This window comes from Camelus dromedarius, chromosome 5, assembly GCF_036321535.1.
Source record: "Camelus dromedarius isolate mCamDro1 chromosome 5, mCamDro1.pat, whole genome shotgun sequence".
Taxonomy (NCBI): domain Eukaryota; kingdom Metazoa; phylum Chordata; class Mammalia; order Artiodactyla; family Camelidae; genus Camelus; species Camelus dromedarius.
The window spans coordinates 19,124,463-19,140,293 of NC_087440.1; the positions used below are offsets into that span (position 1 = coordinate 19,124,463).

The 15,831-nt window shown below is 39.2% G+C and overlaps 1 long non-coding RNA gene across 8 annotated transcripts in view; it reads right to left on the reverse strand.

The window, feature by feature from the left end:
• Window positions 1–15,831, reverse strand: part of LOC116153454 (uncharacterized) — an 89,346-nt gene that overhangs the window by 47,432 nt on the left and 26,083 nt on the right. For all 8 annotated transcript variants that reach the window (XR_004137197.2, XR_010380861.1, XR_004137195.2 and 5 more), the window contains one exon: window positions 12,120–12,197. This is a non-coding gene — a long non-coding RNA (uncharacterized LOC116153454). The remainder of the gene's footprint in view (window positions 1–12,119; window positions 12,198–15,831) is intronic.

Here is a 15,831-nt window from a genome sequence, read left to right on the forward strand (position 1 = left end):
ATCCTTCCAGTGGCTCAGGCTAAAACTTTGGACTCATCCTCGATGCTGTTCTTTCTCTTGAATAAAATACTGAAAGAAAAAGTTGAAGCCTGCTTACTATAACACCTAGACAGAGGGCCAGGATTCTCACCACTGTCTGACGGCTGCAAAAGGGCTGCTGCCAGCCTCCTCTCTCTCTGGAAATGCCAAGCTTCCAACCACCAGCTCCAGCATCCTTTGGACAGATCAGGAAGCTTCTATCCAGACCTGCAACTTCTACTAACGGGGTAACAAATGCTTAACAATGCTTAAACTGATTCCGGTAGGAAGAAGGAAGTAAAAACACAAGGCTGGACATCACACTCCCCTTACACACACCACTTATCTACATGAAGTATTTTCACCCAAGTTTCTTTTACTCTCTACTCCAAAATGGTCCACTTTCCCAGCAAGTGCTAAGGGGGAGCTCCGCGGCCCTGGACATACTGACGTCTAGAAGAGTTCTCTGTGGTGCACACAGGTGTCACAGGTGCTGCTGGGCACTGGTGTTGGAGAAACAGAGCTGGCCTTGCCTCCCCTGGGGACACAGAGGATTCCCAAGTAATGCGGAAAGGCTCCCACAGGCAGAATGTAGGATTTAAATCCCTCTGGGAGTTTTTGAAGTAGTAAAGTGTGTCTTCCGCTTTTTGAAAGTCAGCCCATTTGTCATTTCTTTGAAGAGATGTGTTTTCTACTCTTTTTTTTTTCTTTGATCATTCTCAAGAGCTTGAGTGAGATGCCTTGCATTTGATGGATAACTCAAAAAATGTTGTTGATTGTTCTGAATGTTTTTCTCCTACTTGGGAACTGGGTGGGTTCCTATACTCTTTAAGGACTAAATCACATTTCTATGGGTTTCTGTCACCAAGACCCAAAGAAGCACCTGCCACATGAGTAGGTTAAGACGCACAAGCCGCAGTGAAGAAGGCACTCATGTAGTCTTGGAAAGTCTTGGAAAGTTTGACGGGACACCACTGAGGCCTCAGGCAACAGCAGAGATGAGGAGAAAGGAACTGAAGATAGCCATTTGTTCTATATGCTGCCAGTCTATCAGGAGAAATTCTGATAGGACTTATGGTTTATCAGTACCAACAGCTCCACCTTCTCTTTTGCAAACTGGCATTTGTACTCTGTTGTCTCTCTTACTAACAATCTTGCAGTCTTTGATGTCTTAAATTCATTGAAATATGCTTCTTCTTCCTCACCCACAATCCACCATAGGTAACTCATTATATTCTGGTAAAAGGGGAATATGTATCTAACATACATCCTCAAAGACTTAAAATATTTTCAAGAGCTTCATCTGGAAAAACTGTGACAAGGAAGAATGAGTAAATCACTTTGAATTTATGTTTTAAATTTACTTTCTATTAAATGTAATTTTGAAATGTTCTTTTTTAGAAAAGGTAAATGAATGATAAGGTTCTTTAAGGGAAGAAAAGCAGCTGCACAATAGAAATTTGTTAGAGCTACTGCTAAGGAAACCCATAAAGAAATGCTATAAATAAATGCAAGTAACCGATGCAGATTAGAAGCTCAGGTCTGGTTTCAAAGAAAAAAAAAATGCTAGAAGACAGAGGAATAACTTTCTTTTCCCCCCAAGTTTTCTTGAGATATAATTGACATATAACACTGTACTAATTTAAGGTGTATAACATAATGATTTGATATGTGTATACATCGTGAAGTGATGACCACAATAGTTAACATTCATCACCTCATATAGTTACAATTTTTTTCTTGTGATGAGAACTTTCAAGATCCACTCTCTTAGCAACTTTCAAATACACACTACAGCATTAACTATAGCCATCACATCCCCAGGACTTATTCATGACGGGACGTTTGTACCTTTTGACCCCCTTCCACCCATTCCTCCTCCACAACTGCAGCCCCCACCTCTGGCAACCACCGATAAGTTCCCTGCACCTCTGAGGTCATTTTTTTCAGAGTCTAAATATGTGATACCACACAGTATTTGTTTTTCTCTGTCTGACTTATTTCACTAGGAATAATTTTCTTATTAGAAAGGTTGTATTAGTCAGGGTTCTCCAGACAAATAAAACCAATAGGCTATGAGAGAGAGAGATTTATTTTAAGGAAGTGGGTCATGTAATTTTAGGGGCTGGAAAGTGTGAAGTCTTTAGGGCTGGCAGGTAGAGTTTCTATACTGCAGTCTTGAGGAGAACTCCTTTTCCTCTGGGAAACCTTAGTCTTTGATTTTAAGGCCTTCAACTGATTAGATGAAGTCTACCTACAGTATGGAAGTAAACTGCTTTACTCAGAGTCTACGAATTTAAACGTTCAGCGTGTCTGAAAAATACCTTCACAGCAACATCTAGACTGGTGTCTGGGCAAACATCTGGACACTGTAGGCTGGCCGAGTTGACACAGAATTCACCACCACAGGGGCGGTCAGGAAGGCGTGTTCTTCCGCTGCTTCTCCTTCGCCAAGGGAGGAAACAACTGAGTTCTCAGGGCCATGCTGTACTGGGTGCGCTGGGAAAAGCCACCTGAGCTTGTTCAAGATGAGCAAACATCCACCTAACGCTGTTAAAGTCTCAGCAGAAGAAGTGAGGGGCTTTGGTGGTTGACAAAGTTGCTGAAGGTTCCAGAACTGTGGCCAAGGCCCTCAGAAGACTAAATTCAAGAAGAGGTCAGAGAGCAGACCTGCTCAGTGGTAGTGTGTGTGCCTTGCATGCATAAGGTCTTGGGTTCAAGGCCCAGTACCTCCATGGGGTAAAAAAAAAAAAAAAAAGACGTGAGAGTAAATTTGAAAACTGTGTCCTTCTTAAGGTTTGGATAAAATAAAGTAAGCAAGGTGACACTAGAATAAACAATGATCAGTAATATCAAAATAAGTATGGGATATAATTAATGACACCTAGGCATTCTCTGAAATCGTTTCTAATCATGTGTAATTCTTTCTTCTTGTGGACAGTTCTAGGAATCACTTACATCTAGCTCTTTTATCAGAGTACTACTTCTTTTAAAAAATTAAAAGCATGTCAATCTTTGACCCACTTAACCACTGTCTGTGAGAATGGCACCAAGTGGTAGCTTAATTAATACCTCGGTAGAAATAAAACAACTTCTGGAATGCCAGCTTTGCAAATCTAAGCCAAAACCTTTCATGTGAGGGCAAAAGTCCAAACTGTTGTTTTAAAATATTCCTTCTAAACATCTAACTCCCAGCTCTCCCTCACTGATTTCTCTTCTTTGAATTTCAGCAAAGAACACCACATGCTCTTAAGAAACATCCTTTTGTTCTGTCTCCCATTACCAATCCTGTGCTTGTCTACTTACAAAGAGCACAGGGAATTGACACCAGCTCTAGTCTCCTGGCTCCTGGTCAGCCGAGTAAGCTTAGTCGTCACGCTTTTCATTGTATAGAAACGAATCTTCCACCAGGGCCTTCACTTCGGCCCTAGCTAAACACACCTGTTTGTCAACCTGTCTGTAGTCCTCCAGGGGTTTAACAGGAGGACAAGGAGGTGGGCTGTTCCTGCTGTGCTCACTCACACGGTCCCAGCGGGGGCCCAGACTGGCAAATCCACAAAGAACAAACTCTTACCCCAGAAAGAGCAAGTAGATGGGAGAAGTTCTGTTCCTCCCACCGAAGTTTCTCCTCTCATCCCGACTTAGGGGGAAAGCTTAAGAAAAACACAGGTTAAGGGATGGGAAACTGCCAGAGATAAGAACAGTGACTCTGTCCTTTATTGACAGGCAAGGGAAACTGCCTTCTTTACACTATGGATCTGAAAGTGACCATATGATATTCTGGGGACCAGTGACGTCCCTAACTCCCTGGGAGTGGGTGGACTAACTAGGAAAGGAATGCATTATCAGTTCTAAAGGGCTGGCTATTAAGTCGTGGCTCTTCCTTTTTTTTTCCTTTTTCTCTTTGGCTTCTACTTACAGAAATTTTAGTGATCATTAGCACCTTCAGCTGGGGCTGAAACACGGAAAAGAATTAAAATTCAAATTATGGTTTCCCATAGCTCTGTCTTCATTTCTAGACATCACCCTTCGGTCGCTTTCCACACTACACTGGAGGGGATGATACCATGCTTTCCCCTAGTTTATGGTCCACACAAGCTGGTATAATGTCTTTGCATCGAAAGGAACTGTTATTCACGTCCTGCCCATTCTTCTATCCCAGAGAGATATTTATCTTCTGCTGGGACAACTGCTGATAGGCCACAAACTTATTCAGAGAAATTTAATCCCCAGCATCTCAGCTGCTATAGGACCGGGCAAATACTTCACTGGCAGCAGCTTCCAAGAGGTTCTGTGTCTCCCTGTTGTTAGTGTTTGAAATTATTTTCATGCACATTATCTGAAAACTGTGAAGGTTTCAGACAACTCAGCTGGAGAAAACTGCAAAATTCTATACAGGGAAATTTGGGGAAAAAGCAATAGAATTCAGGGCCAGGTGTCTGTCTATAGTGTCTGATAAGAAGGAATATTATTCTAGAAATAATGAAAAAGAGAAAACTCTACCCAAAGATGAGTATGGTAAAGTATCAGAGGGGCTGGGTCAAGAAAGAACATTTTTATCATAATAGGGTATCAATGTGAAATGGAATGTAGAAGCTACTCTGTTTTCTCCCTCTACCAATTGTCTACTTCTTATCCTGAATTTAGACTCTTCCAATTCGGGGCCGATCAGTTTCAATTAGGCAAAAGGTCCAGGTTCAGTCATTACAGAGGCAGCAAGTGAAGTTGAGGGGTCAGCCTGCAAGGTCAGTGTAAGAGACTGCTTTATCATCCTGAAATTCCTGGCTGATGGCAAAGCCCTGTCACCCACTGGGATATCTAGGATGACTTCTAAGTATAAACTGGGACTGAGTTCAAAAAATATTAGAGGAGAAAGAAATTCACAAACTTTGAAAGATATTATCTCATTATATTTTCTGGAAGTCTCTCCTACAACCACATCAGAATCTTGTCATCTCCTAGTGTTGGCGTGTGGAGCGAGAACTAAGCTTCATTTTAGACAGGGGGAATATTATATACCAGTCACACAGTGATGCTTGTTTATTCTGTTTGTTCTGGGAGGGTAAAATTTCACTGGGAGAATTAAAGAAATTTTAGTTGGATCCTACAACAGGATCTGAATCTTTGGCATCCTTGGGGAGTACACAGGTCCTTGAGTTACCCATGCTTGAATTTCAGGGAAGCTTCAGAAGACTGTAGGATGACAAAGGTGAGGGTAGGGTGAAACTCTTCTAGCTCACAGCTACTCCACATATTCTGAGCCAACACAGAATGCCCTGGAACTCTCTAAAGGAAAAAGAAACGTTCAGATGACCAAGAGCAAAACTCTCTCACTGGCAAGCTCCTTAATAGCAGACACAAGACTAAACAAAACCTCTTGCCCAAAGGCTTATCTTCTGGGTCCACCCTGAAGGTAAGAGATCCCCTAGCCCTAAAGTCTGTGGACAGACTAGCCCTCCCCAATCTCCTGACAAGGACATGACTGGATGTAGGACCAGAACACTGGAAGGGTTCCTTAATGTCCTTATGATGGTGGCTTCCAGAACATACTGTACTGGAAAGTTCGGCTACTTTGAAAATGGTTATTGGCATTCAGACAATGTTCCCAGGGATAAATCAGGCAGGGCAAAAGAATACCACATTTAGGGTACCTATATTCTAGGAATTCACTGGGAAATTACCCGAGTTCTCATTCTTTGATCTTTGTCTTCGCTAAAGGACCAAAGCACTTGTAAAACCAGTAAGGAAATGCATACACGTTCCAGATCCAGCACTCGGGAAGGTGCACATAAATAACCGTATCACATGCCTTATATATTATATCAGAAGCCGACATTCCTCAGTGGATCAGTGTCTGGTGCTCTGGCTTTTGCCAGAAGCTTAACAAAAGACACGTAGACATTCATCACACTCCTCGCACTGGGAGCAAAGTCACCAGTCATCAAGGCTTGGATTTCAGAGAACATCAGCCTGGAAGGTATGGACAAGTTAGAAGTGGCCCTGTCTGCAGATAAGAACGATGATCAGGATCGGAAGTGGGCAGCCACAGATTCAAGAACACAATATGTTGCTCAGGAAACAACCCCAGGAGTAGAAGGAGCAAGTTACTTTACTATGGGAACCAGAATTTGGAGAATTAAGTAGTCAACCATCAGGAAGGTCTCAAGGTAACTGAACAGCAGGAATGAGTTTCTATCATTGTAGGAAGCTCCTACAAGGAAGTTATTGAAAAATCTTCTATACCCAGCAGAGTTCTGGGGACTCTGAGATGTGTTTATGAAAATATCGGGGGCTACCTAATGAAAAAGATAAATGCTACTTACCAGATCCACAAAAAAATGTTTCCTGCTACGCTCAAGACTTTCTGCGGCTGCTGAGCCCAAAGGAAACTATACTAACCAGGTAATCTGCAAGCGAGATGGCAAAACGAAACACACACAAAAATGCATTCTCCGTCTTACTTAAACCCTAGAACTTAGATCCCTAGAACTATATACTGGTACCACGTGCATCAGTTTACTGGTCTGCACGCTAATTTTGCTTTGGATTCAGTCAATTCCCCCGGAATTTACTTTATATGAAATGCACTCCCCGGGTCCTTCATAAGGGTCCCCAGTGCAGAGACAGCTACTTGAACCAGCACAGGGAAAACTGCTTCGTTGCTATTTACAAACGGAGACACACAGTCAACTCGCTCACCTACTTGCAGGTTACCACCCTGAGGTCATTTATGAACATAACTATTTCATCATAGAGGCTTCTTGTCCAACCATAGAAGCTGAATTAGTTTTTCCTAAGTTAATATTTTTATTCCACTACAGTGATAAAAGCCAAGCCTCTTTGCTTTACAACTATGGTAGGAGACTGTCAGCCTACAGCGAGCCTTCCAGTGAGGGAAGGAAAGATGTGGTGTGAACTATTTCTCTAAACTGAGTTCCTTGAAAGAGCCAGAGAAACCTGTTGCCTTTCTTTTATTTTTTAATTCAAAATTGGCTTTTAATCACAATCAATTGTACAGGACTTTCTATCAACATCACTGACGCTCCTCAATGCCATCTACATAAGGAAGTGAAAAAGGTCAATGGTCAAGTATCTTGGATAATGAATGACAGAATCTGAATTCCCCACGACTTCCCCCAGTATTCCTTCTTCAGACTTTCTTCCTTCTCTTAAAACTCCAGCTGTTTATTCTCTGGACCCAGGAGACCGAGAAAGACTCCAGGTGCTTTATTTATCATCTAATTCTTGTTAATGCTCCTGCTATTAAAGAGAGTTGAAAGTTAACAGCATCAAAAGACAGTGTGTTCTTGGATGTGAGTCTAGAGTCAAGAATACCCTAAGGAAGATACAGAGTACGGACTGGTGGTATCCAGAGTGACTGGCGTGAGGGTGGGAGGCGAAATGGGTAAAGGGAATAAGAAGGTACAAGCCTCCAGTCATCAAATAAATAAGTCACGGGATGTAATAATGCACAGCATGGTGATTACAGTTAATAATACTGCACTGCATATTTAAAAAATGCTGGAAAAGTAGATTTTAAAAGTTCTCACCACAAGAAGAAAAATTCTGTAATTACATATGGTGACAGATGTTAACTAGACTTACTGTGATAACTTTGCAATGAATACGGATATAAAATCATTATTTTGCACACCTCAAACTAGTAATGTTACATGTGAATTACACCTCAGTTAAATAAAAAAGAATCGTATAGAGTACTAATAAAATATATATGTCACTTGGTAATTTACAAAGCACTTTCACAACAATCTTATTTGCTCTTCTTAGCATGGTGTATGGTAGACATGGATTATCAGCCTAGATTGAAGCTCAGTGAGCTTAATCGACCTGTTCAAGGTCACGAGATCAAGAGGTGATAAAGACAGGATCCAAGGTCTAACACCCAGTCCAAAGTACTGCCACCACGTAGCCCTTACTGTCTCTAACCAAATCAGCTCTCAGCCACTGAATTTACCTTCAGGATGAGCCACTGCACGAGGGTTCTTTATAGAGGGCAGATATCACACAGCTAAGGAAATAACTATTGGTAAAACCTGTGGGAAGATCCAGCAACACAGTTCTTTGGTTTTCTCAGTGGGTTATTTCTTTAAAAAAAAAAAAAAAAGAGGTGTGATGATGCACTGTATAATACATTTTAAAATGACTCTAGCATTCCCCTTTTTCCTGTGACCGCATTCTTTTTCTCAATCAGTGAGACCGAACTTGCAGTTCTGAGTTAAACTGGCCAGTCTGGATGGCTATGGTAATACTATGCTCCTGGAAGTGGAATGCACGATGATGGATCGCCAGCACGGCCATCATTCGGGGACTTGTTAGAAATGCAGATTCTTAGGCTATATTCTCACTCCAGACTTATTGAATCAGGATCTACATTTTAACAAGATTCCCCAAGTGTTTCACATGTACACTTTAGCTTGAGAAACAGCATGTGAGTACCTATTTGCAGACGTGTGTCAATATCATTGCGAAAACGAGTGTCACACCAGCATGTTCATTAACAAACAGACAAGGTCTGCTTCAGTAAGTGAATAGTGTGAAATGACAAAGATAATCAGCAAGTCTAAAGACATGTGAAAATCAAAATATCTGGCTTAGGTTCATGCTGAATCAGTTAGTCCAAATGACCGTGAAATGTTGAAATTATGCTGGTTATCATATTAAAAAGTACAACTTTCATTCCAAATAATTTTTTTCAGTAGCATTAGCAAAAATATATGGGAAAACTTTCCATTTTCATATCTCCTTTACAATCACACAGCAAGAGAATTTTACCATCTGTAAAGGAGCCTACAATCACCTAATGGCACATTTCTCTGCCCTGGCTGTAAATTAAAATCACCTGAGGAGATTTTAAAACCTCTGTGAGTCGGGGAGGGTATAGCTCACTGGAAGGGAGTGTGCCTATCATGCATGAGGTCCTGGGTTCAATCTCCAGTACCCCCAATAAAAATAGATGAATAAATAAACCTAATTACCTCTCCCCCCAAAAAACCTATGTGAGCCCCACCTGCAGACATTCTGATCTAATTATCCAGGATGGGGGACCTGGGCTCCCCATGATTTTAATATGCAATCTGGGTTGAGAGCCACTGACTATCCAACCTCCTCCTACAGATAAGGAAATTGGGCTTTAATTAAAATGGTACCAATATAGCATATTTAAGTAAAAAAATTTTCATGAATAAGTAGTTAATGATTTTTAAATCTGAAACTTCTTGACTAAGGGAGGCTTAACTGTCTGGACAATTGTTTACCATTTCCTTTTTCTTCTTTAGGAGCTAAAGGTCTTCTTTATCCCTGATATTAACTCTGTGAACACAGGGTCAATCTTTCTAGGCTTTTTTGAAAGAATTACCGGCCAAATATTTACCCCTAGAGCTGACACAAGCAAGTTTAAAAAGAATAAAACGAAATAACATTGTTGACTCTCACTTTTTAACCTTCTCTAATAGAACTTTAGCATACAAATAGTTAGAAGAGCAATTTAAAATAACTTACAAGGGCTGAGGGGTATAGCTCAGTGGTAGAACATGTGCTCAGTGTGCAGGAGGTCCTGGGTTCAATTCCCAGTGCCCCTGTTAAAGGTGGGGAGGAAGCAGTCTTATTAAAAATAAATAAATAAATAGCTTACAAAGTTAAAAACCAAACAAGGATAAAAATCTAAAAGGCAAACAGGTGCTATGGTGATTTTTTAAATGGCTGCATCTCCTTTGACACACCTCCCTCCAAGAATGGGGTCTGTTCCCTCCCTCACACAGAGAGCTCAGCGACTGCTTTAATCAGTAGAGCAGGACTCAGCAAACCTTTTCTGTAAAGGGCCAGGTAGTAAATATTTTAGGCTTTGCAGACCAGATGGTCTCTGTTGCAACTACTCAACTCTGCACGGTAGCACAAAAGCAGCCAGGAAAGATTCGTAAACCAATGGACACAGCTATGTTTCAATAACACTTTCAATACAAAGACAGGTGGCAGGCCATCGTTCACTGGTCCCTGCAACAGGGTATGATGTGAAGTGATCCTATGTGACTCTGAGGTGAGGTCATAAAAGGCCACACAGCTTCCACTTGGGTCTCCTGGAAAGTCACTCTCAGGAAGCTTACTCTTGGAGCATGGCCACCACCCTGTAAGAAGTCCAAGCTAGAGAGAGAGACCCCATGTAAGTGCCCTAGTCAACATCACCGGCTGAGCCCTGCCTTCATGTCACCCCATCCCAGGTACCGCATGTGAGTGAGGGAGCCTCATGTGATTCCAGCCTCCAGCCCTTCAAACCACCCCTCAGCATTTGCATCTTGCACTGAGGCCCTGGACATCCTGGAGCAGACATAGAACATCCCCACCATGCCCTACGTGAATTTCAGAAGGGTAATAAAACTGTTGTTGTTTTTAATGTTGCTAGGTTTGAACACAGGTTCTTACGCAGCAATAAGTAACTAGAACAGATGTTGACTCAAAAAAAAAAAAAAACGTTAAGAGCACACGTGGAAGGCTAACAATCTCAGAAAAGAAAGTTTTGAGATCTGATAGCACAGATGAAATCCTAGATGATCTTGGGTATGGTGATAGCTTTTTAGATATACCAGAGGCATGATCCATGAAACAGATAACTGATAACCTGGACTTCATTAAAATTAAATACTTCTGTTCTGTGAAAGACAATGTCCAGAGAATGAGAAGACAAGCCACAGATTTAGAGAAAATATTTGCAAAAGACATATCTGATGAATGACTGTTTGTTACTCAAAATATACAAAGAACTCTTAAAACTCAATAGTAAGAAAACAACCCAATTGAAAAATGGGCCAAAGACCTTAATAGACACATCATCAAAGAAAATATACAGATGGCAACTAAGCATATGAAAAGATGCTTCCCACCATATGTCATCAGGGAAATGCAATTTAAAACCAAAATGAGATATTACTACGCAGCTATTAGAGTGGCCAAAATCCAAAAACTGACAACACTAAATGCTGACAAGGATGTAGAGCAACAGAAACTCTCATACACTGAAAATGGTACAGCCACTTTGGAAGACAGCTTGACAATTACTTACAAAACTAAAAATACTCTTTAAAAATTTTTTCAGCTTTACATTGAGGTATAATCGACGCATAAAATCATAACATATTTAAAGTATACATCGTGGTGATTTGACATACTAATACATATCCCTTGTGAAAAGAGTCTCCATCCAGTTAATGAACACTTCCTCTTACCATACAATCCAGCAATCATGCTCCTTGGTATTTTCTCAAAAGAGCTGAAATCTTATGTGTATACAAAAACCTGCACACAGACATTTATAGCAGCTTTCCTCATAATTGCTAAAAGTTACAAGCAATCAAATGTCTTTCAGTAGGTAAATAGATAAATAAACTGTGGTAAATCCAGACAATGGAATATTATTCAGTGCTAAAAAAGAAATGAGCTATGAAAAGACATGGAGGAAACTTAAATGCATATTACTAAGTGACAGAAGGCAATCTGAAAAAGGTACATACTCTGTGACTCCAACAACATGACATTCTGGGAAAGGCAAAGTTATGGAGACAATAGAAAGATCAGCGATTGCCAAGGATTAGGGTGGAAGGAGGGATCAACAGGTAGAGCAAAGAAGATTTTTAGTGCAGTGACAATACTCTGGAAGATACTATAATGGTGGATATATGTCATCATACACTTGTCAAACCCATAGAATGTACAACACTAAGAGGGAAAGCTAGTGCAAGTTATGGACTTTGGGTGATCATGTGTCAATGAGGCTCAATGATTGTAACAATCATTCCACTCTAGTGGGGGATGTTGATAGTGGAGACAGCTGTGAATGGTGTGGGGAAGAGGGAATATGGTAAATCCCTGCACTTTCTGCTCAATTTTGCTGTGAACCTAAAACTGCTCTAAAAACTAAAGTCTATTTTTTAAAAAAATTAACTAATTCACAGGGTGATTTTAACAGAGTTCGATTAATAAAGAACACTTCAAATGCCTAAGCACATTTTTTTTTTCTCTTATGTGAAACTTCTCAGTGGCCTCATTGAAGGCAGAGAGACTAGTTAGGAGTCAATTAGAAATGATCATACCTGAAAAGTAAAGACTTCTTCAATCAGTGTGTGTCCAAAAACAAGTCTAGAACCAACGATGGTATTGTTCAGGAAAATCTAGGGGGGAAAAAGCCACAGTTAATATACAATCTCTCTGACCTCTGGATGAGGGTTCTCAACAGGGGACCATGGACTCCTATGAGATCCACGAATCAAGGGAGCCCTTGAACTCTCGGAAAACTTGTAACATTTTACATGTATGTGCCTTTTCATAGTTTTTTAAAAATTAAATTCTAAAAGGGTTCCATGACACAAGGTTAAGAACTACTGACTGTACTGTGTTCTTTGTACTCACATTTAGTCTGCTTTTCCAAAAGAAGTAGCTCTTTGGAGAATGAAAAAACTACCATGACAGGAATATTGGGCACCTGAGATTGTTGGCAAACCTGAGATGCTTGGTACAGCACGTTTAATTGGATGAACCCAACATTCACACAGCAGATCAACAACGTCCGGTCCTATCCAATTAGGTGCCAATTATAGGGAGAAAAAACTCAAAACTTTTTCCTTTTTTTTTTTTTTCTCTTTATGCCTTTTGTCATCCTGCAAGGATTATGGGACCTTCCTTAGAGGAATATCTCCTACATTAAATCAGAACTGGTGTCTGGTAATGTTGGTATTTGGTTTAAATGAATACATTGGCTCAAGGCCTGGAAATATTCAGGATGGATAACCCCATAGCTGATGGCCGTAACAACATCATACCAAATTGATATGGCCTACACGTAATTCCATACATGCCTCACTCTGAACCCTTCAGCATTAAAACATATAATTATTTTTGTTGAATTGGAAGACTACTTTTTTCTTTCACTATGTTTTTATCATGAAAGTCAAGTCATTTCTAGGATCTCATCTTCCACACCACAACTCTTGCCTATTCTGGATTCCAATATCATTTCCCTTAAAGTGGAAATAAATGGAGTATTTTTTTTGCACAGAGTTCACTGAAATCTTGATGCAGTTACTTTTTATTAACTTACTAGAAGCACAATTCACAGCAAGTTATGCCTTTCTGTTATATAAAACCATATCTAACTCAAAATGGATCAAAGACTTAAACATAAGACAAGATACAATAAACCTCCTAGAAGAAAATATAGGCAAAACATTATCTGACATACATCTCAAAAATGTTCTCCTAGGACAGTCTACCCAAGCAATAGAAATAAAAGCAAGAATAAACAAATGGGACCTAATGAAACTTACAGGCTTCTGCACAGCCAAGGAAACCAAAAGCAAAACGAAAAGACAACCTACGGAATGGGAGAAAATTTTTCCAAATGAAACCGACAAAGGCTTGATCTCCAGAATATATAAGCAGCTCATACGACTTAATAAGAAAAAAATCAAAGAACCCAGTCCAAAAATGGGCAGAAGACCTAAACAAGCAATTCTCCAAGGAAGAAATACAAATGATCAATAGGCACATGAAAAAATGCTCAATATCACTAATTATCAGAGAAATGCAAATCAAAACTACAATGAGGTATCACCTCACACCAGTCAGAATGGCCGTCATTAAAAGTCTACAAACAATAACTGCTGGAGAGGCTGTGGAGAAAAGGGAATCCTCCTACACTGTTGGTGGGAATGTAATTTGGTGCAACCACTATAGAAAACAATACAGAGATTCCTTAAAAAACTGAAAACAGACTTATCCTATGATCCAGCAATCCCACTCCTGGGCATACATCCAGAGGGAACTCTAATTTGAAAAGATACATGCACCCCAATGTTCATAGCAGCACTATTTACAATAGCCAAGAAATGGAAGCAACCTAAATGTCCATCAACAGATGACTGGATAAGAAGTTGGGGTATATATGTACAATGGAATACTACTCAGCCATAAAAGAGAATAAAATAATGCCATTTGTAGCAACGTGGACAGGCCTGGTGACTGTTAAACTAAGTGAAGTAAGCCAGAATGAGAAAGAAAAATATCGTATGACATCATTTATATGTGGAATCTTAAAAAGAATGACACAAAGGAACTTATCTACAAAACAGAAACAGACTCACAGACACAGAAAACTAACTTAGGGTTACCAGGAGAGGAAGGGAGTGGCAAGGGATAAATTGGGAGTTCAGGATCTGCAGATACTAACTACTATATATAAAATAGATAAACAAGGTCCTACTGTATAGCATAGGGAATTATATTCTGTACCTTGTAATGGCCTATTCTGAAAAAGAATATGAAAAGGAATATACTATGCTGTACACCAGAAATTAACAAAACATTGTAAATCAATTGTATTTCAATTTTTTAAAAAGTAGCTTAAAGGCCCAAAGCTTAAAGCAAAGCAGTTATATGACTCTGAAAAACTTTAAATACCAAGAAGAAACTAAATTTGCATAATGGGCTGTGGGTGAACTATAACATACCTAGTAATAGTAAGCTTCTTAAGAGAACAAATTTTATTTATCAATCTTCATAGCCTCTATAGAACTTAGCACAGTGCCTAGCACAAAGTAGATTCCCAAAAGACTCTGATAAAAATCTATTAAATATTATTTTCTATGCTCACCTGTGTTTATTAAAACCAAACAGGTTGACACAAAGACTCTGAAATGTTGGGCCCCCAAGTTCAGTTGAGCTATTGCCAGTTCTATATTTTTTTATAGTCATCTTTATGTTGTGTTGTAATAAGAGCCTTAAGAACTCTGCTTTTGAATATTATCATGGGGCCATAACCTAAAAGTCAACAAAAGTGTATACAGAATGATGTCTGGGAAAGCATTAGTTATAAGAACAAACACTGGAAATGACTTAAATGTCAACAATGGGGAAGTGGTTAAACTAACTACAACGGAATATTTAAATTAAATTTTATATAATTAAATAAATAAATTACATTAAGAATATAAAAATTAATGTTTAATAACATTAAGATAATGTTTATGTGATAATATTAAGTGGAAAAAACAGGCCACAAAAATGTACATACATTTTACAGATCAAGTATGCAAAAAATACATAAAGAAGAAAAGCTGGAAAGAAATAACAGTTCATCAATTCTAAGATACATTCCTTACCACACACATTTTCTAAAATTGGGACTCACTGTACCACCAAGTATACATTAACTGTAGTGTCCTTTTTTTTCTAAAAGGTTGTTGGAATATTTGAATTTCATTTCATGTATCATTTTTTTTTTTTAATGTCAGTGAGGCTACCTGGGTAGTGGGTCATTTTGTGGGTAATGGGACATTTTGTGCTTTCCTATATTAAAAAAAACTGTATTCAAAAAATTTTCTTAGAAAAATGTTATGGGAAATTGTAGGTAAATTTCCTAACATTATGATGTAGGGGTTTTTTTTTTTTTCATTTTCTTTTGGAAAGAAGATGAAGTCAACGAATTATGATCATGAAGTAATTTTTACCAAGATTTGTGTGACCTTTCCCAGAAAGTAAATACATATATATCAATAAGAAAAAAGTATATGCATTTTTGCAGAATGCCCATGAAAAGTTACACATCTCTCTTTGCTAATGCTTATTTGCTATTTAATGTTTTTATTAGAAAGTTAAGAGAGACTTGCTCCTTAGTGCTTTGAATGAAGGAACAAAGTTGTGTGAATGTCACTGATGAAACTGCCTCAAGTGAGGTTAAGAGAGTTACTACACACTAAAACCAAGCGCCCACGGTATTTGCTTGGTGGAGGTATTAAAAAGATCAGAACC